Source organism: Neovison vison, chromosome 1 (assembly GCF_020171115.1).
Source record: "Neovison vison isolate M4711 chromosome 1, ASM_NN_V1, whole genome shotgun sequence".
Classification (NCBI taxonomy): domain Eukaryota; kingdom Metazoa; phylum Chordata; class Mammalia; order Carnivora; family Mustelidae; genus Neogale; species Neogale vison.
Genome location: NC_058091.1, coordinates 228,745,793 through 228,767,101, shown reverse-complemented (window position 1 = coordinate 228,767,101; position 21,309 = coordinate 228,745,793). Strand labels below are relative to the sequence as shown.

The 21,309-nt window shown below is 36.6% G+C and overlaps 1 protein-coding gene across 2 annotated transcripts in view; it reads left to right on the top strand.

The window, feature by feature from the left end:
* Positions 1-21,309, top strand: part of RAB3C (RAB3C, member RAS oncogene family) — a 301,793-nt gene that overhangs the window by 1,882 nt on the left and 278,602 nt on the right. The gene's annotated exons all lie outside the window — the stretch shown is intronic.

Genomic DNA, 21,309 nt, shown 5'->3' with positions numbered 1-21,309 from the left:
AATGAGTGGTGCTTTCTTCTTTGTATGCACAACCAGTTAATGCTAACATCAACCTGTGTTCATTAATCTAGCAGAGTGATCCTGTTGCCTAAAAGAGGCACTTTATGAATGGGGCTGAGAAGAGAATGGAATATACCATTTGGAACATGTCTCTCTTGAGAACCCACCTCTGCTGCCAAATCTAACAATATAAATATTTGTTTTTAATACTTGCTTAAACGCTTCCCAGTTGTTTTTTTCACAAAACAAAGACTTTAAACATATGCTAGTTTACTTTTAATTTATTTTATAGGTTATGTGATTTAACAGTGATATTAAGTGGAAAAAAATCTGTAGAATTTAATTGTTTGTTGAGGGATTATGTAACAGAAGCCCTCAAATTACATTATGAGTTATTGAAAATATGATTTGTTCTAAAAAACAGTGGTCCCATTGTGTATCTTCTAATATCTCTGTTTGTGACTTAGCTTTTCATTACAGACCTGATGTGAAAGGAATCTGGACAGACAATAAAGGTACAGGCTGTTGTAATCAAGATATATTGGCTTATGATAATTTTCCATTACTGGGGGTACTGCCAGGAACCAACTGGCTAAATTAATCATATTTGATTATAAGTAAACATTGACAGTAGACTTTACAAGTAGATTGTTAGTATTTAAAGTCAACCTCATATATGCACTGAAGTCTATCAAAATAGATTACTAAAAAAACTATGTTGCATCTGAATTTTTATTTTCTTAGAAGAGTTGCTTAGAATGTTCACAAGGCCATTAAAATGTTATAGACTGTATGAAATTAATGCCTTAGGAAGAAATTAAATCATCTCATATTAACTAGGTAGTAGGTACTATAATTCTCTATTTTATTCAGAACTTCAATGAATTATTGTAAAAATAGGTAACAAATTTAGTTTATTTGTGGATAAAGCTATTTTTATATTTGTATTATATTTTATTCATTGGGCTAGATTTTTGAAACTTAAAAATTAAATGTCCAAATAACATAATGAATTCTATGTATAATTTAAGAATCAAAGACTTTTTTCTGAGGTATATTTAATTAAAACACATTCACTGATTCCATTTAACAAGTAAATTTTTGCTATGATGACTCTCTATCAGGTTTTCAAATATATTATTATTCAAGGTTTCAAATATATACAATGATAGGAAGAATAAAAACTATAACCATGCTTTTATTTTCTTTAAGTGGCAAGTAATGTCTCAGTACCTATACTTCTGGAATATAACCATTTGTTCCAGGTGACTTTGATACATGAAAATGCAGGAAGATAAGTAGTTGACATTTCTTTTTTATTTTCCTTTTTTTAAAAAGACTGAACCACATCATCATTTGAGATATATGCCTCCAAATTTTTTATGTAGTTTCTGAAAAATGAGTCACAAGCAAATCCTCATTTTATAGTTCATTTATCCTAAGAAATTCTTTTCCCCATTTAAAAATATTTAGTCCATTTGTTGATGTGAAACAAAACAAGCTCTTTAATTGCTGGCTTCTTTATTTATTTTCTTATTTCAAGGAAACGTTTAAAAATTATGTAATTTTTTAAAAATCATTTGATGTGCTTATATATATAGCTTAGTGGTCTGTTCAAGGTATATGTCTTTGATATATGAATATTTTCTGAAAAATATTTCTCTTAATTGAAGCAAAATGAGGGATAATAATTGTTTTTTATAGTAACTATTAAAATAATACATAATGATATCTTTGATGTCTATATTTCCTTTGTGACTAAATAACTAGGAATAGCATTTGGTAAGTGTTCCAAATAATGGGTTAGAATTTTAATGTAGGAGATGGTCATTTTGTGTTTTCTCATTCATTGAGTCCATAAATCCTGAAGGCCAAATGAAATGGGGACTAGCAGTGCTCATGACTTGAGGGCAAAACTCTGATGAACAAATTGTCATTTGATTCAAGAGCCAGAAATGAACAAATTCTAGTTTATCTAGTGCTTTGTCTGTGCCAAGCACCATTCCTTACATTCAGATCTCATTGTGTGTGTGCGTGTGTGAGAGAAAGATAGCTAGAGAGAGAGAGAGAGAGTGTGTGTGTGTGTATGTGTGTGTGTGTGTGTAAAACACAAAACAATCCTAGAGGTCACCATTACTCTAATTACAGTAAGGTACTGGAGCTTATTAAGATTAAATAACTTTTCCGACATGTCAGAATCAAAATCTGCCAGATTTCTGTCTAGAAAGTCCAGGTTCTTTCTTCTGTTACTGTGTTCCTCAAGAAGACACACAGAGGTGATGTAAAGAACAAGGGCCCTATTGATATAGTTCGCTTTCTGTCTCTGGAATTTCATTTTCTTGCAGATATACTTATTTTCTTGCAGGACCAAAGTGGGATCCATTGTCTCTCATTAAATGCTGTTCATTAGTGTTGTTATCTATAAAGCTTTTGGGTCATCTCATAAATGTATAGCCTTTGAACTATTTAGGAAGTTAAAACAAACAAAGAAACATTTACCCTAAGCATGAAGCAGAGTGGAAAAAAAAAAGGTTGCTTGACATGTAGATGTATGCTAAAGATGAAGTTGAGGTAAAAGCTATAATAGACATTAAATATAGTCATGCTTTATACAAAAGCAACTCACAAAGGGTTATAATCTAAATATTACTGTTTCATTTGGCTATGAAATGACATGGCATTCTGACCAAATCTAACCTTGGGATGATCCTTTTATCTTTATAAGAAATGAAAATATAGTCTTCACTCCTTACAGAGACAGAGAAAACTCCTAGTTGACATAAAGACTTTCTGACTCTATTTAAACAAATTCTGGAAGCGTTTGTCTTTCTTCTGTAAAAGAAAGTGGAGTATAGAAAGGGGCATTAACTGTAGTAAAAATAAAACTTCATGATATAAGAATCATTTTCCTTTTCCACTTTTTCAGTCTAAGAAGTTGTGGATTTATTGCATGGTGTAATCACAGTTTTGCTTTGCCACTCTAAGCTCGTAGTGGAACTGAAAAAGTGAGGGAATGGGTTTTCCTAGGACTGGTGATACACAAAAGAGACCCAACCTAACAGTTGTGTTACCTCAAAAGTGTTGTATAGGTAAAGGATTATCCAACCATTTTCTTCTTTTTTTAATTCATTAATTGGTTTCAGAGGATCTACAAGAACAATCTTAGTAGGTAACCATGACATGTGAAGATGAAATCTTTTAGATTTACTTGGAATTAGGTAGATTTCAGAATTTTTTCATTTATTTACAGTTTTTAGATATTAATGTACATTGATACACAAATTTTAAGTGAACAATTTTGTGATTTTTGATACATGGATATACCTGTGTAACACACACTATTATATCTTTTATAAAGATATAAAACATTTCCAACCAACCCCAGAAGTTCTTTCATTCATATTTTTTTCTAGTTAATTCCCTGACTTAAAGTCTTGACTCTTTTTTAATCATAAAGCAGCTCAATTTATTCTAGAGCTTTATGTAGTTTTGTGAAACTACTACTACTATGTAGTTCTGTGAAACTACTACTACTACATGTGAAAACATGTAGTAGAACATGCACTATCTACTCTTGAGTCTTTCTTATTTTGCTTAGGATAGTGTGTATGGGATTAATCTATGTTGTCACATGTATCAATAATCATTCCTTTTTATTGATGCACATTATACTTTTGTATTAATGTACCATACTTCCATACTTGTAAAATCCCTTCCCCAGTTGGTGGATTTTAAAAGGTAATTTCCAGTTTGGTCCTGTTATTGTTAAGGCTATAAGCAGTATCATATTGGTCTTTTGTAATATGCTTTCATTTCTCCTGGATAAATACCTAGAAGTAAAATTGTTGGGGTAAAGGGCAAGTGTACGTTTAACTATAAAAAAGTCAAATGGTAGTACTTCTTACTCGCAATGTATGAGTGTTCCAATAGCTTTACAATCCTCAGCATATGGTGTCAGTTGTCTTTTTAATTTTGGTCACTTTAATGGGAGTTTTGTGGTATCTCACTGTGATTTGAATTTGCATTTTCCTGATGTCCAGTGATTTTGGCACATTTCCATGTGTTTACTGGTCATTTATATAACTACTTTTATTAAAGTTTTCTTTAACGATTTGTTTTTATGGAAGGTTGTTTTATTGTTTACTTGTAGGCCTTTATATAAATTTGAAACTAGTTCTTTGTCCTATCTATCTATCTATATGTCTATACATATATATACATATGCATATATCTAATGTGTTAATATATTAATATAAATGTATATATTTAAAAATATTTTCTGTTAGTCTGTAGCCTGAATACTCATATTCTTAATAGTGTCTTGATGAATTTTTTAAAATTTGGATGAAATCTAGGTTATTCATTATAGATGGACTCTATATATATATCTGGACTATACACTTCCTTTGATTTGTTTGTTATGACTATGTCCCAAGACCTTGCTACATTTATTTATTTCTAGTGAGTTTTTTAGATTGCTTAAGAATTTCTACAGAAACAGTAGTATCATTTGCAAATAAAAGCAGTTTACTTCTTCCTTTCCAGTAACTTCCTTTCCCCCCCTCTATCTTATTCCACAGAGTAGGATGCCCAGTACAATGTTGAGTAGAAATGAGGAGTAGACATCATTATCTTGTTCTCACTCTTAGGGGGAAAGCCTTACATCTTTCACCATTTAGTAGGAACTTAGCTGTAGTTGTTTTGTTGTTTTTGCTGTTGTTGTTAGAGGTATGATACCTTTTTATACTGAGAAAATTTCTTTTGATTGCTAATTTGCTTAGAGTATTTGTTTTTAGCATTCAATGCATGTTGAATTTTGTCAAATATTTTTCCTACATCTGTTGTGGTAATTGCATAATGAGTTTCCTGTATCTTGTTGCTTATATTGATTTATTGATTGATTGATTTTTTAATGGCTGTCTTGTTTATTAACATCCCCAGCTATCCCCCTGACCTTCCACCCTTCCTCTTTGTGCACCTCCTTCCACTACCGCCTAAACCCTTGGAGTTGGAAATACATTTCTAGAGGGTCCTGTTTTTTTATTATTTTTTTTTAGCTTTAAAAAAATTTTTTTAATTAATATATAATGTATTATTTGCCCCAGGGGCACAGGTCTGTGAATCATCAGGCTTACACACTTCACAGCACTCACCATAGCACATACCCTCCCCAATGTCCATAACCAACCACCTTCTCCATACCCCTCTTTCCCCAGCAACCCTCAGTTTGTTTTGTGAGATTAAGAGTCTCTTATGGTTTGTCTCACTCCCGATCCCATTATATTGATTTATTTTTTAGTTAATCTGGCATTCCTTAGATAAACCCCAGTTAGCTATGGTGTATTGTTTTTTCTGCGTATCATTGGGTTCAGTTTGATCATATTTCTTTGAGGATTTTTGCATTTAAATTCATGATGGATATTGGTATATGATTTTCTTGTAATGTTTTTATGATATTACAATATTAGAGTTATGCAGGCCTTTTAAAACAAACTGAAAGTTGTTCTTTTCACTACAGTTTTCTAAATGATTTTGTTGTCTAAGATTGGTATATTTGGGTTCATAAAGTATTTGATAGACTTCATAAATGGAACCATTGGAACCTGGAGTTCACTTTGTGGAAAAAAAATTTAAACAACTTCAGTTATCAAAATATATACAATATCTCTATCATTCAACTATTTATTCTTTCTATCTATCTATCTATCTATCTATGCATTTGTTGATCGATCTGTCATCTATAATTTATCTTCCTTTATTATACTGTGGTATGCAGAATAGCTCCCTCCCTCCTCCAAGGGTATTTATGGCTTAATCCTTGAAACAATCCCTGGAATAAATTATATTACATAACAAAAGGGACTTTGCAGTTGTAGTGAATGTTACATACTTTAAAATAGGGAAATTAATTTCGATTATCAGGTTGGTTCAATCTAATCACATGTGTTGTTAAGAGCAGAGAAGTTTCTCTGGCTGCAGTGAGAGAGATGTGGAAGAAGGGAAAGTCAAAGATTTTGAAGCATGAGACTTGTTGGCCTAAAGAAGTCAATACATCAAGAAAATAGATATCTCAGTCCTACAATCACAAGCAAGTGAGTTCTACCAACAATCTGAATGAGCTTAGAGGTAGAATTTTCCTCAGAGCCTCCAGGTAAGAACCAATCCAGCCAACACATTGATTTTGGCATTGTAAGGCCTTAGCAGAGTGAGCGGTGTACCCAGCTGAGTCACACTGTGTCCAGACTTCTGACTCATATAGTTATTGGGTGCTGTAAATATCTGTTTTAGCAGCAGTCGAAAAAGTAATTATGCACATATATGTTTTCTATTTCATCTTGGGTCAGTTTTGTTAAATTTAATTTGTTGCCTAATTTTTCAAATTTACTGACAAAGTTATTCAAAATATATATATATATTTTTTACCTTGAATTGCTGTTCTTTTTTTTTTTTTCCAATTTATTTATTTTCACACCCAGTGCTCCATGCAAGCTGTGCCCTCTATAATACCCACCACCTGGTACCCCAACCTCCCACCCCCCCGCCACTTCAAACCCCTCAGATTGTTTTTCAGAGTCCATAGTCTTTCATGGTTCATCTCCCCTTCCAATTTACCCAAAAGCACATACCCTCCGCAATGTCCATAACCCTACCTCCCTTCTCCCAACCCCCCTCCCCCCAGCAACCCACAGTTTGTTTCGTGAGATTAAGAGTCACTTATGGTTTGTCTCCCTCCCTATCCCATCTTGTTTCATGGATTCTTCTCCTACCCACTTAAGCCCCCATGTTGCATTACCACTCCCTCATATCAGGGAGATCATATGATAGTTGTCTTTCTCCGCTTGACTTATTTCGCTAAGCATGATACGCTCTAGTTCCATCCATGCTGTCGCAAATGGCAAGATTTCGTTTCTTTTGATGGCTGCATAGTATTCCATTGTATATATATACCACATCTTCTTGATCCATTCATCTGTTGATGGACATCTAGGTTCTTTCCATAGTTTGGCTATTGTGGACATTGCTGCTATAAACATTCGGGTGCACGTGCCCCTTTGGATCACTACGTTTGTATCTTTAGGGTAAATTCCCAGTAGTGCAATTGCTGGGTCATAGGGCAGTTCTATTTTCAACATTTTGAGGAACCTCCATGCTGTTTTCCAGAGTGGTTGCACCAGCTTGCATTCCCACCAACAGTGTAGGAAGGTTCCCCTTTCTCCGCATCCTCGCCAGCATCTGTCATTTCCTGACTTGTTGATTTTAGCCATTCTGACTGGTGTGAGGTGATATCTCATTGTGGTTTTGATTTGTATTTCCCTGATGCCGAGTGATATGGAGCACTTTTTCATGTGTCTGTTGGCCATCTGGATGTCTTCTTTGCAGAATTGTCTGTTCATGTCCTCTGCCCATTTCTTGATTGGATTATTTGTTCTTTGGGTGTTGAGTTTGTTAAGTTCTTTATAGATTTTGGACACTAGTCCTTTATCTGATATGTCGTTTGCAAATATCTTCTCCCATTCTGTCAGTTGTCTTTTGGTTTTGTTAACTGTTTCCTTTGCTGTGCAAAAGCTTTTGATTTTGATGAAATCCCAAAAGTTCATTTTTGCCCTTGCTTCCCTTGCCTTTGGCGATGTTCCTAGGAAGATGTTGCTGCGGCTGAGGTCGAAGAGGTTGCTGCCTGTGTTCTCCTCAAGGATTTTGATGGATTCCTTTCTCACATTGAGGTCCTTAATCCATTTTGAATCTATTTTTGTGTGTGGTGTAAGGAAATGGTCCAATTTCATTTTTCTGCATGTGGCTGTCCAATTTTCCCAACACCATTTATTGAAGAGGCTGTCTTTTTTCCATTGGACATTCTTTCCTGCTTTGTCGAAGATTAGTTGACCATAGAGTTGAGGGTCTATTTCTGGGCTCTCTATTCTGTTCCATTGGTCTATGTGTCTGTTTTTGTGCCAGTACCATGCTGTCTTGATGATGACAGCTTTGTAATAAAGCTTGAAGTCCGGAATTGTGATGCCACCAACTTTGGCTTTGTTTTTCAATATCCCTTTGGCTATTCGAGGTCTTTTCTGGTTCCATATAAATTTTAAAATTATTTGTTCCATTTCTTTGAAAAAGATGGATGGTACTTTGATAGGAATTGCATTAAATGTGTAGATTGCTTTAGGTAGCATAGACATTTTCACAATATTTATTCTTCCAATCCAGGAGCATGGAACATTTTTCCATTTCTTTGTGTCTTCCTCAATTTCTTTCATGAGTACTTTATAGTTTTCTGAGTATAGATTCTTAGCCTCTTTGGTTAGGTTTATTCCTAGGTATCTTATGGTTTGGGGTGCAATTGTAAATGGGATTGACTCCTTAATTTCTCTTTCTTCTGTCTTGTTGTTGGTGTAGAGAAATGCAACTGATTTCTGTGCATTGATCTTATATCCTGACACTTTACTGAATTCCTGTATAAGTTCTAGCAGTTTTGGAGTGGAGTCTTTTGGGTTTTCCACATAGAGTATCATATCATCTGCGAAGAGTGATAATTTGACTTCTTCTTTGCCGATTTGGATGCCTTTAATTTCCTTTTGTTGTCTGATTGCTGAGGCTAGGACTTCTAGTACTATGTTGAATAGCAGTGGTGATAATGGACATCCCTGCCGTGTTCCTGACCTTAGTGGAAAAGCTTTCAGTTTTTCTCCATTGAGAATGATATTTGCAGTGGGTTTTTCATAGATGGCTTTGATGATATTGAGGTATGTGCCCTCTATCCCTACACTTTGAAGGGTTTTGATCAGGAAGGGATGCTGTACTTTGTCAAATGCTTTTTCAGCATCTATTGAGAGTATCATATGGTTCTTGTTCTTTCTTTTATTGATGTGTTGTATCACATTGACTGATTTGCGGATGTTGAACCAACCTTGCAGCCCAGGGATAAATCCCACTTGGTCATGGTGAATAATCCTTTTAATGTACTGTTGAATCCTATTGGCTAGTATTTTGGTGAGAATTTGCATCTGTGTTCATCAAGGATATTGGTCTATAGCTCTCTTTTTTGATGGGATCCTTGTCTGGTTTTGGGATCAAGGTGATGCTTGCCTCATAAAATGAGTTTGGGAGTTTTCCTTCCATTTCTATTTTTTGGAACAGTTTCAGGAGAATAGGAATTAGTTCTTCTTTAAATGTTTGGTAGAATTCCCCCGGGAAGCCATCTGGCCCTGGGCTTTTGTTTGTTTGGAGATTATTAATGACTGTTTCAATCTCCTTACTGGTTATGGGTCTGTTCAGGCTTTCTATTTCTTCCTGGTTCAATTTTGGTAGTTTATATGTTTCTAGGAATGCATCCATTTCTTCCAGATTGTCAAATTTGTTGGCGTAGAGTTGCTCATAGAATGTTCTTATAATAGTTTGTATTTCTTTGGTGTTAGTTGTGATCTCTCCTCTTTCATTCATGATTTTATTTATTTGGGTCCTTTCTCTTTTCTTTTTGATAAGTCTTGCCAAGGGTTTATCAATTTTATTAATTCTTTCAAAGAACCAACTCCTAGTTTGGTTGATTTGTTCTATTGTTTTTTTGGTTTCTATTTCATTGATTTCTGCTCTGATCTTTATGATTTATCTTCTCCTGCTGGGCTTAGGGTTTCTTTCTTGTTCTTTCTCCAGCTCCTTTAGGTGTAGGGTTAAGTTGTGTACCTGAGACCTTTCTTGTTTCTTGAGAAAAGCTTGTACCGCTATATATTTTCCCCTCAGGACTGCCTTTGTTGTGTCCCACAGATTTTGAACCGTTGTATTTTCATTATCATTTGTTTCCATGATTTTTTTCAATTCTTCTTTAATTTCCCGGTTGACCCATTCATTCTTTAGAAGGATGCTGTTTAGTCTCCATGTATTTGTGTTCTTTCCAAACTTCCTCTTGTGGTTGAGTTCTAGCTTCAGAGCATTGTGGTCTGAAAATATGCAGGGAATGATCCCAATCTTTTGATACCGGTTGAGTCCTGATTTAGGACCGAGGATGTGATCTATTCTGGAGAATGTTCCATGTGCACTAGAGAAGAATGTGTATTCTGTTGCTTTGGGATGAAATGTTCTGAATATATCTGTGATGTCCATCTCATCCAGTGTATCATTTAAGGCCTTTATTTCCCTGTTGATCTTTTGCTTGGATGATCTGTCCATTTCAGTGAGGGGAGTGTTAAAGTCTCCTACTATTATTGTATTATTGTTGATGTGTTTCTTTGATTTTGTTATTAATTGGTTTATATAGTTTGCTGCGCCCACGTTGGGGGCATAGATATTTAAAATTGTTAGATCTTCTTGTTGGACAGACCCTTTGAGTATGATATAGTGTCCTTCCTCATCTCTTATTATAGTCTTTGGCTTAAAATCTAATTGATCTGATATAAGGATTGCCACTCCTGCTTTTTTCTGATGTCCATTAGCATGGTAAATTCTTTTCCACCCCCTCACTTTAAGTCTGGAGGTGTCTTCGGGTTTAAAATGAGTTTCTTGGAGGCAACATATAGATGGGTTTTGTTTTTTTATCCATTCTGATACCCTGTGTCTTTTGATTGGGGCATTTAGCCCATTAACATTCAGGGTAACTATTGAGAGATATGATTTTAGTGCCATTGTATTGCCTGTAAGGTGACTGTTACTATATATTGTCTCTGTTCCTTTCTGATCTACCACTTGTAGGCTCTCTCTTTGCTTAGAGGACCCCTTTCAGCATTTCCTGTAGAACTGGTTTGGTGTTTGCAAATTCTTTCAGCTTTTGTTTGTCCTGGAAGCTTTTAATCTCTCCTTCTATTTTCAATGATAGCCTAGCTGGATATAGTATTCTTGGCTGCATGTTTTTCTCGTTTAGTGCTCTGAAAATATCATGCCAGCTCTTTCTGGCCTGCCAGGTCTCTGTGGATAAGTCAGCTGCCAATCTAATACTTTTACCATTGTATGTTACAGACTTCTTTTCCCGGGCTGCTTTCAGGATTTTCTCTTTGTCACTAAGGCTTGTAAATTTTACTATTAGGTGACGGGGTGTGGGCCTATTCTTATTGATTTTGAGGGGCGTTCTCTGAACCTCCTGAATTTTGATGCTCGTTCCCTTTGCCATATTGGGGAAATTCTCCCCAATAATTCTCTCCAGTATACCTTCTGCTCCCCTCTCTCCTTCTTCTTCTTCTGGAATCCCAATTATTCTAATGTTGTTTCGTCTTATGGTGTCACTTATCTCTCGAATTCTCCCCTCATGGTCCAGTAGCTGTTTGTCCCTCTTTTGCTCAGCTTCTTTATTCTCTGTCATTTGGTCTTCTATATCGCTAATTCTTTCTTCTGCCTCATTTATTCTAGCAGTGAGAGCCTCCATTTATGATTGAACTTCATTAATAGCATTTTTTATTTCAACTTGGTTAGATTTTAGTTCTTTTATTTCTCCAGAAAGGGCTTTTATATCTCTGGAGAGGGTTTCTCTAATATCTTCCATGCCTTTTTCAAGCCCAGCTATAACCTTGAGAATTGTCATTTTGAACTCTAGATCTGACATATTACCAATGTCTGTATTGATTAGGTCCCTAGCCTTCGGTACTGCCTCTTGTTCTTTTTTTTGTTGTGAATTTTTCCGCCTTGTCATTTTGTCCAGCTAAGAGTATATGAAGGAGCAAGTAAAATACTAAAAGGGTGGCAACAATCCCAGGAAAATATGCTTTAACCAAATCAGAAGAGATCCCAAATTGTGAGGGGCGATTTCTCCCCCCTCACGATTGGGTGAGGGATCTCCTCTGATTGGGATCTCCTTTGATTGGGATCTCCCAATCTCTTCTGATTGGGATATCTTCTGATTTGGGGATAAAAAGAGGTTCAAAAAGAAAGAAAGAAAAAAAAAGAAAAAAAGAATTAAAAAAAAGAGATTGAATTAAAAATTCAATCAAGAATTTTAAAAAGAATTAAGAAAAAAAAAGATTGAAGAGATTAGGATCTCTTCTGATTTGGGGATAAAAAGAGGTTCAAAAAGAAAGAAAGAAAAAAAGAAAAAAAAGAATTAAAAAAAAATAAAATGAATAAACAAAAGTATAAAAAAGAAAAAAAATATATATTAGATAATCTAGTTAAAAAACGTTAAAAAATAAAAGGGTAAAAGTTATAAAAAATTTTAGCAGAAGAAGAGAAAAAAAATGAAAAAGAAAAAAATTAAATTAACTGCAAGACTAAAAAATCACAGGCAGAAAGCCATGAGTTCTGTGGTTTGTTTTCTCCTCCTCTGGAATTCTGCTGCTCTCTCCTTGGTATTGAAACTGCACTCCTTGGTAGGTGAACTTGGTCTTGCCTGGATTTCTTGTTGATCTTCTGGGGGAGGGGCCTGGTGTAGTGATTCTCACGTGTCTTTGCCCCAGGCGGAATTGCACCGCCCTTACCAGGGGCCGGGCTGAGTGATCTGCTCTGCTTTGCTTTCAGGAGCTTTTGTTCCCTGAGCGATTTCCGTAGAGTTCCGGAGGACGGGAATACAAATGGCGGCCTCCTGGTCTCCGGCCCGGAGGAGCCGAGAGCCCAGGGCCCCACTCCTCAGTGCGCCCTCAGAGAACAGCTCCCAGTAACTCCCGTCTGCCTAACCTCTGGCCGCGCTCCGAGCTCACCGAGCTTGCGACCGGTTCAAGGCAACTCCGAGCTGCGAGCTTACTGTCGGCTCTGTCTCTGCAGCCGGCTTTCCCGTTCCAACATCCGCAAGCTCTGCGGCACTCAGACACCCCCGATCCTTCTGTGACCCCGCGGGACCTGAGGTCACGCCGACCCCGTGTGGGCTTCGCCCCGGTTTAGCCTCCGGAGCGATGTCCCTCAGCGGAACAGACTTTTAAAAGTCCTGATTTTGTGCTCCGTTGCTCCGCCGCTTGCCGGGAGCCGGCCCCTCCCCCCGGGGTCTATCTTCCCGTCGCTTTGGATTCACTTCTCCGCCAGTCCTGCCTTTCAGAAAGTGGTTGTTTTTCTGTTTCTAGAATTGCTGTTCTTCTTCTCTTCGATCTGCCGATGGATTTGCAGGTGTTTGCAATCTTTAGATAAGCTCTCTAGCTGATCTCCTGCTAGCTGAGGTAGTCTCAGCCTGCTACTTCTCCGCCATCTTGACTCCTCCCCTTCTATTCAAAATAGTTTATTATTTTTTAATTTTTCTAAGATCTATAAGGATATCTCCTCTTTAATTTGTATTTTTGACAATTTGAGTTCTCCCCCTCTCTCTTTCTTCGTATGTTACTAGATGTTTATCAATGTCATTATTATCCTCAAATAACCTTTTTTAACCTTTGCCTTTGTAAACATTTTTGTTGCTTATTTTGTATTTTACTGATTTGGGCTGTTTATTTGTTTATATAAATTTTAAAAAAGATTTTTAAAAAAATTTATTCATTTGAGACAGAGAGATACAGAGGGAGAGAGAGAGAGAGAGAGAGACTACGAGCAGGGGGAGAGGCAGAGAGAAAGGATGAAGCAGGCTCCCTGCTGAGCAGGGACCCTGATGCAGGACTCAATTCCAGGACCCCGGGATCATGACCTGAGCTAAAAGCAGGTACTTAACGACTAAATCAGGTGCCCCAGATTTAGGCTTTTTAAAAATAACTGTGTTACTTATACTGTAGTAGGACCTTTTCTTTATCAGTATCCTTAGAGTAGAAATTTAGATCACTGAGTTTAAATATTTCTTTTTTCTAATAAATATAACCATGTAAAATAATAAAGCTCCATCTAAGTACTACTTTAGCTGACACTCATAAATTTCTGAGTGTAGTATTTGCATTGTATTTTATTTCAAATTCTCCTTTCTTTGTGATGTTTTCCTTAATCCATGGGTTTAGGTATGTTGTTATTTTCCAAATATCTGCTTATTTTCCAGATATTTTATTAATACTGATGTCTAAGTAATGTCTTTTGCAACCAGAGAATATACTGTTTAAGATTTCAATCTTTTGAAAATTTTGGACTTGTTTTTATGCCAGAATGTGGTCTAACTTTATGAACACTCTATGTGCATTCTGCATGTGGCATGTGAGACACAATCATTGATGAAGTCAATTAAATCATGGTATTGTATAGTGTTGCTAAAATCATACATAGTCTTACTGATTTTTGGTCTAATTGGTCTAATTACTCTATCAATTACTGAGAAAAAAACCTCCAATTATGATTTTTAATTTATTTATTTCTCCTTTAAGTTATTTCAGTTTTTACTTCATATTTTTGAACTTCCTCTTATGAGATATACACACTTTGTAACTGTGTCTTCAAAAAATTTTTCCTTTTTGGGGCGCCTGGGTGGCTCAGTGGGTTGGGCCACTGCCTTCGGCTCGGGTCATGATCTCAGGGTCCTGGGATCGAGTCCTGCATCGGGCTCTCTGCTCAGCAGGGAGCCTGCTTCCCTCTCTCTCTCTGCCTGCCTCTCCATCTACTTGTGATTTCTCTCTGTCAAATAAATAAAATCTTAAAAAAAAAATAAAATAAAAAAATAAATTTGGTTAGATTTTTGTTCTTTCATTCCTCCAGAAAAGGCTTTTATTTCTCCAGACAGGGTTTCTCTAATATCTTCCATGCATTTTTTGAGCCCAGCTAGCATCTTGATAATCATCATTCTGAACTCTAATTCTGACATATTACCAATGTCCATATTGATTGTGTCCCTAGCCATCAATACTGCCTCTTGTGTTTTGTTTTGCTTTTTTGTTTGTTTTTGGGTTTTTTTGTGCTGAGTTTTTCCGCCTTGTTATTTTATCCAGATAACAATATATGATCGAGAGAATAAAATAATGAAAGAGTGACAAAGAACTCAGAAAAGTATACTCTAACCAAATCAGAAGAGATCCAAAACCAGGGGGAGAATAAAGGGAGTAAAAAAAATCTATCTATCTATCTATCTATCTATATATTTATTATACCAGTGAATAGAATGGGGCCACCCACTTGATTTTGGGTGTAGTGTGGTCTCTTAGAAGAAACTATCTTCCAAAATTTTAGTGAAAGAAAAATTTATATATATACAAAAATATGGGTAAACATGATGAAGGGATGGAATATGACTGTAAAGATGAAAATTTTTAAAAGATTCAAAAAAAGGAATTGATAACATAAGTTGGTTTGGAAAAAAAAAAAAGAAAGAAAGAGGAGAGAATGTGATCAGACTGGAGACTAGAACAAAGCTATGTGTTAGATTTCGGTTATGTTTTGTCCTATAAGAAGAAATTTTATCCAAAGTTTTAAAGAAAAAGAAAACCCTATATGTATTAAAAAAAGAAAAAGATTAAATACAATAAAACGATAAAATATGGGTATAACAATGAAAATATTAAAAGATTTTTTTAAAGGTATTGTTAAGATAAAATAGTTAAGAATGTTAAAAGAGGAAAGAGGAAAAGTTAAAAAAATAGAATAAGAAAAAAATTTTTAAAAATTAACTTTGCAATACTACAGGATCATGGGAAAAAAGCCATGAATTCTATACATTGCTTTCCCCTAGCTCTGGAGTTCTGCAGTTCTTGTTGATTGCTGAAGTTGGTCTTGGCTGGATGTTCTTGCTGATCCTCTCTGGGGGGGACCTGTTCCAGTGATTCTCAAATGTCTTTGCCCAAGGCGGAATTGCACTGTCCTTTCCATGGGCCAGGCTAAGTAATCTGCTTGGGTTCACTTTCAGGAGCTATTGTACCTTGAATGCTTTCTGTGGCTTCGGAAGTTGGGAATGAAAATGGTGGCCTTCCAGTCTCTGGCCCAGAGGAGCTGAGAGCTCGGGGCCCTACTCTTCAGCGCACCCTTAGAGAAAAGCAGTCAATCCCTCCTATCTCCCTGGTCTCCAGCTGCACTCTGTGCTTCCCTGGCTGGTGGTCAAGCGTCTCTATCTCTGGCGCTGGCCTCGTTTGGAGTCTCCAAACCCAGCAGATTCCTGCTGCTTACTCCTGCGCTGCTCCTCCCAGAGAAGGAAAGAGGGGCTCTCTGGATCTGACCCTTGTGGGGGTCCCAGCTGGAAGAACAGTGGCATGATTGTGCTTCAGATCATGGTTTAAGGTAACTCTGAGCTGAGAGCCCCTCCTCAGCTCTGTCTCTATAGCCGGATTCTCCACTCTGATACCTGGCAGCTCTGCCACATTCAGACACCCCCAGTCTTTCTTTGACTCCACGGGACCTAAGACCTTACTGTCTATGTGATGGCTCCACTCCCACTTAGCCTCTGGAGCAATATCCCTCAGTAGAGCAGACTTCTGAACCTTCTGATTTTGTGCCCTACTGCTCCATCGCTTGCCGAGAGCCGGCCCCTCCCCCACGGTCTATCTTCCCGTTGCTTCCCATTCATTTCTCTGCAAGTCCTACCTTCCAGAAAATGGCTGATTTTCTGTTTCTAGAATTGCTGCTCTTCTCTTCTATCTCCTGTTGAGTTTGTAGGTGTTTGGAACAGTTTGATAACTATCTAGCTGAATTCCTAGGACTAATGAGATTTCAGTCTGCTACTCCTCTGCCATCTTGCTTCCTCCTTCTATTTTGCCTACATTTTTGAATGATAGTTTCGCTGCATATTAAAGATTTAGTTGCTTCCCCCCCCCCTTCAGCATTTTAGGTTATTTCATTGTCTGCTGATCTCCATCATGATGTGAAGTCAGCTGTTCTTTATATTGTTGGACCTCTCTTTGGTATTTGTCCCTTTCTATTCAACTTCGAATTTGAACAGTTTGTCTGTAAGGTGCCTAGATGTATTTTTCTTTATATTTAGTTAGCATAGTGGTTGAGTGAGGTTCTAATAGATGTAGGTTCATGTTTTTCACCAAATTTGACAAATATTTATGTATTATATCTTCAAATATTTTCCCATCCCATTATTGACTCCTTTTTCCATCAGAGGCTCTAATTGCATCTCTGTTAGACTTCAGATACTGTTCAAAAATCAGTGAGGTTCTATTAATTTTTTTCTTTCTCTTAAATAGTATAGTTCCTGTTGATTTATCTCAAGGTCATGGACTCTTCTGCCACCTGTGACTTTTGTTAAGCCCACTGAAGTACTCTTCATTTCAGATAACTTACTTTTCCTAGGTTTAATGTTGGCTTCTTTTACAATACAAACATGGTATCAAGAAAGAATGTATATAAGCCCTTGGGATGAGGTGTTTGAGTACTGGAAGGGTTTAATAGGATTTATTTCTGGTATTGTGCAGAAACCAAGAAAACACTGTGAGCTTCTCATAGAAACAGTGCGTTAGAAATGTAAATAATAATATTAGTGATTTGCTTATTTCATGTAGATTTCTGGGAAATAAATTATGTTTACATTTTAATTTCTATCATTGTATTTTTATTCTTTATTGCCTTTGCCATGCTTCATTTTTTTCTTTGTGTTTGAAAATAAAATTGTGAGCTTTATGACACTTTCAAAAATTTGAACAAAGTGTAAAATTGTAAAAATAAAATCATTTTAAGAGTTGCTTTATTTTGCCAACCAGTATATTCCTATCATCTTCAACTCTGTAGAAACAAAATGCCTTTTCAAACACCAACATGTTTCTGATTGGTTTGAAGCATTATGTCAGTTTTATTGGAGTCATGAAATATTTTTCTGTCCACTAAATGATGAAACCATAAGGGTTAATGTTCTAGATCTTCAGTTGTTCAGGGAATGGTAGAAGATATAGTCATGGTTCCCTGAAATACTCTCCAATAAGCTGATTGAATTGGATCCAGTATTAGGAATTTTGATCCAACAAGCCTTTAAGAGTCTTATTTTGTGCCTACTTGACCCCCTGACTGAGAAAAACCTGGCACCATTATCACTTTGCTTCTACATGGTCAGCTTTTATGGTGTGGGAACCCAAATCATAATGTCATTTTAAGATGTAAGGCATTGAGCCTCTCATTGTTAGTCTGCCTGCTTTTAGTTTACTTTGCCCATCAAGGGTGTTGTTAGTCTTTCAGTGGCTCAGGTGCATCTCTGAGTCTCATCTACTTGAGAAACTTGCAAGCCAATGTTGATCATTTCTGTCTCAATGGCCATAGCTTTAGGAGCCTTATAGGGCTTGGAGAAAGAATCTATGTACCAATTAACACAATGGTGTTGTGGTGGTTGCAATGAAAGATGGGTTTTCTTTTGAATGTTGTAATTCACCAAGCACTTGTTTGAGTGGTAGAACTGATGAAAAGGGACAACAGGAATAGTAGCAATAGCTTTTGAAAGAAAAGCTGGGATGAATGTGACTACCAAAACTGCTCTATAAGTCATTCTAATTGGTGGACCTGCACAGTATAGAAACACAAGTGCATAAACTAATAACCCACCTAGTTTCTCAAGAATGGTTCTGATGGGGGAAAAAAAAAAAGAATGGTTCAAATAGTCCCTTTGTGTCATAAATGCATGGACAATAGGCTATATATGCCCCTATATGTGACCTACCTTGATGAGTGTTAATAAAGGATTTGGAAGAAATCTTTATAGCAGATCTCTGCAGGTATTTTTCAAGGGCTTAAGCCTTTAAAATAACTTTTAATGTTTTTCAATGTTTAATATTTTTTAAATGTTTAATGTTTAATGTTTTAAAAATTTTTAGTGATAAAAATTCCTTAGGTAATACATATATTAATATTAAGATCTAGGCTTTTTTCCCCCCAGTGGGAATTTTTAGAGTATTTTACTAAGTATTTTTAAGAGAGGCTTTTCATTATACCACAGAGTACTGGGTTTATCTATTCTGTTTAGTTTTTATTTTCTTCTCAGGAAGAGATATTCTTACAAGAAATATTCTTTATTTTGTAGTTTTAGCTTGGGCACTGGCCTCCTGTATCTGTCAGGTGCTTTCTTGTGGAATGAGGGGAAGTAAAGTCCAAATGTATGTTATTTTAAAAATGACTGATTGAGACAATCAAGGCCAACTCTCACAGAGCTGAGCAGAATAGAGCCACATGTGCTCTGAAAACATGATTACTGCTTCTTACAATGCCGTGCCTGCTCATACTCTGATGGAAACTCACAGTGAGTTATATCACTGGCCCTTAGAAAGTTCTGGATCTTACCATAGCTAAAATAATTAACACATTTTCCAGAAATCAGCTTATCTGAGCAGGCTGGGCATTCTAGAGTATAGACTTCTTTGCAGAGTCAATATTATGGTGATGAGATCTCTTGTCACTCTTGGCAGAAGGGATATCTGGTGAAGAGTGCTAGGATCCCATTTTCCACACCCTGGGGTTCTTAGCTGAAATGTCAGATTACTCAGTCTCCCCTTACATGTATCCCTGATACCTTGACAATGTACACCTGCCCTGGCTTCCATGTGGACATTTGCTAATCCAGTGAATTCTAAACCTAAATGGTCAAAAGAATCACATGGGATGCTGAAAAATTATAGATGCCTGGGCCCGCATTGGATATTTTAATTCTGCAGAATTCAGGTACAGTTCCCCAGTTTTGGGACTCTCAGATCTAATGTATCCTATGAGAATTTAGTTTTGTATTCCTGAATAAAAATGGGTTTTCAGCCATTCCCCCGATTTGCACGCCCTAGTCAGTGTGACCAACAATCTTAGCTTTCTGGTTCTAGCACTGAAAGTCCTGTAGTGTCACATGAAATCCCTCAGTCTCAGGAAAACGGGGGTACACCACGTAATCAAGACACCTGGCACGGGACTGGAAGAGATTATGCTAAGTGAGTTTGGTCAAGCAGAGAGAGTCAATTCTCGTATGGTTTTACCTACTTGTGGAGCATAGAATAACATGGAGGACATTGGGAGATGGAGAGGAGAAGTGAGTTGGGGGGAATTGGAGGGGGAGAGGGAGATGAACCATGAGAGACTATGGACTCTGAGAAACAAACAGGGTTTTGGAGGGGATGGGCGTGGGGAGTTGGGTGAGCCTGGGGGTGGGTATTAAGGAGGGTACGTATTGCATGGAGCACTGGGTATGGTGCATAAACAATGAGTGCTGGAACACTGAAAAGAAATAAAATAAAATGAAATGAAAAAAAAAATCAACCATTTAAAAAAAAAAAAAAAGAAGACATCTGGCATCTCTAATCCCAAGGCCATTTCAGGTTCTGTAGGTTAAGAATTACTATACGGACATGAGATTCCTTTTTTTCCGGTCATTCACTTCCAAATCCCAAACTTTTCTTGCTTTTTCTTTTTTGCTTCTCTTTTTTAATATGGAATTTCCCTTTAGTGAAAAACCCTTGCCATTGTTTTAGAAGGTTTTGGAGAAAGGATGGAGATAACCAGAATGTATGCATGATATTATTTTTATGTATGTGTATTTATCTATGTTTATATATACATGTGAAAGCCTCTTAGTGAGTTCTCACTTTGATATTGTGGACTTTTAAAAATCTATTATTATTGGGGGCACCTGTGTGGCTCAGTGGGTTAAAGCCTCTGCCTTCAGCTCAGGTCATGATCTCAGGGATGATCAATGATCATCTTCCCCCCATACCCCTCTCTCTACCTGCCTTTCTGCCTACTTGTGATATCTCTCTGTCAAATAAATAAATAAAATCTTTAAAAATATATATTATTATTGAAGTACAATTGATATGTAATATTGCAAAAGTTTAAAGTATATAACATATTGACTTGATACATTCATGTATGGTAATACAGTTACCTCTGTGGAGTTAGCTAACACCTCTATCAGGTCATAAAATTGTCATTTCTTTTATGTGGTGGTAACAATTAAGATCTAGTGTCTTGGCAACCTAGAAGTGTATGATACAGTATTGATGTTATGATAGTATTGTTGACTTTGATGATTTACCAGATTTACTATCAGAAATTAGGTTGAACTTCACCTAAAGCCAATGCTAAGGCAACACAAGGGAGTTTCCCACAATTCCTTTGCATACTTGGTGCTTCCTTTCTCATGCTTATCTTACCATTGTATTACTTGAATTCTGCTCCTTTATTAGTTCATACCTGAAACTGGGCTCTCTCCCAGTTTCTACAAAAGCCCATTCATGCCCAAGTTTCATGAGTTTAGTAACTCCCTAGAAGTTACTGGGTGACCCCAATATCACAGGATGGGTCCTGTCAAAGAGCATATGGCCATTGACCACATTCCCTTCCCCACAGCCTCTCTAGACCACAGAACACTTTTATTTGCACACAGGGAGGCAAAGGTATTTTGTGGTATTTTGATAAGTGCTCTTTGTTCCATGTCATAATATTTGTAATGAAAGAGTAAGGAGTTTATCTCAGTAATTATGAAACTCTACAGAGTGGAAGTTGGGCTTCAAACCTCTTGCCTCTAAGGTTAGGAAATGAGAGGAAGCATATTCTATAAAATTGACCATTTCTATTTTCAGAGGGTAGCGTCAATGTTAGTTGGAAAATCAA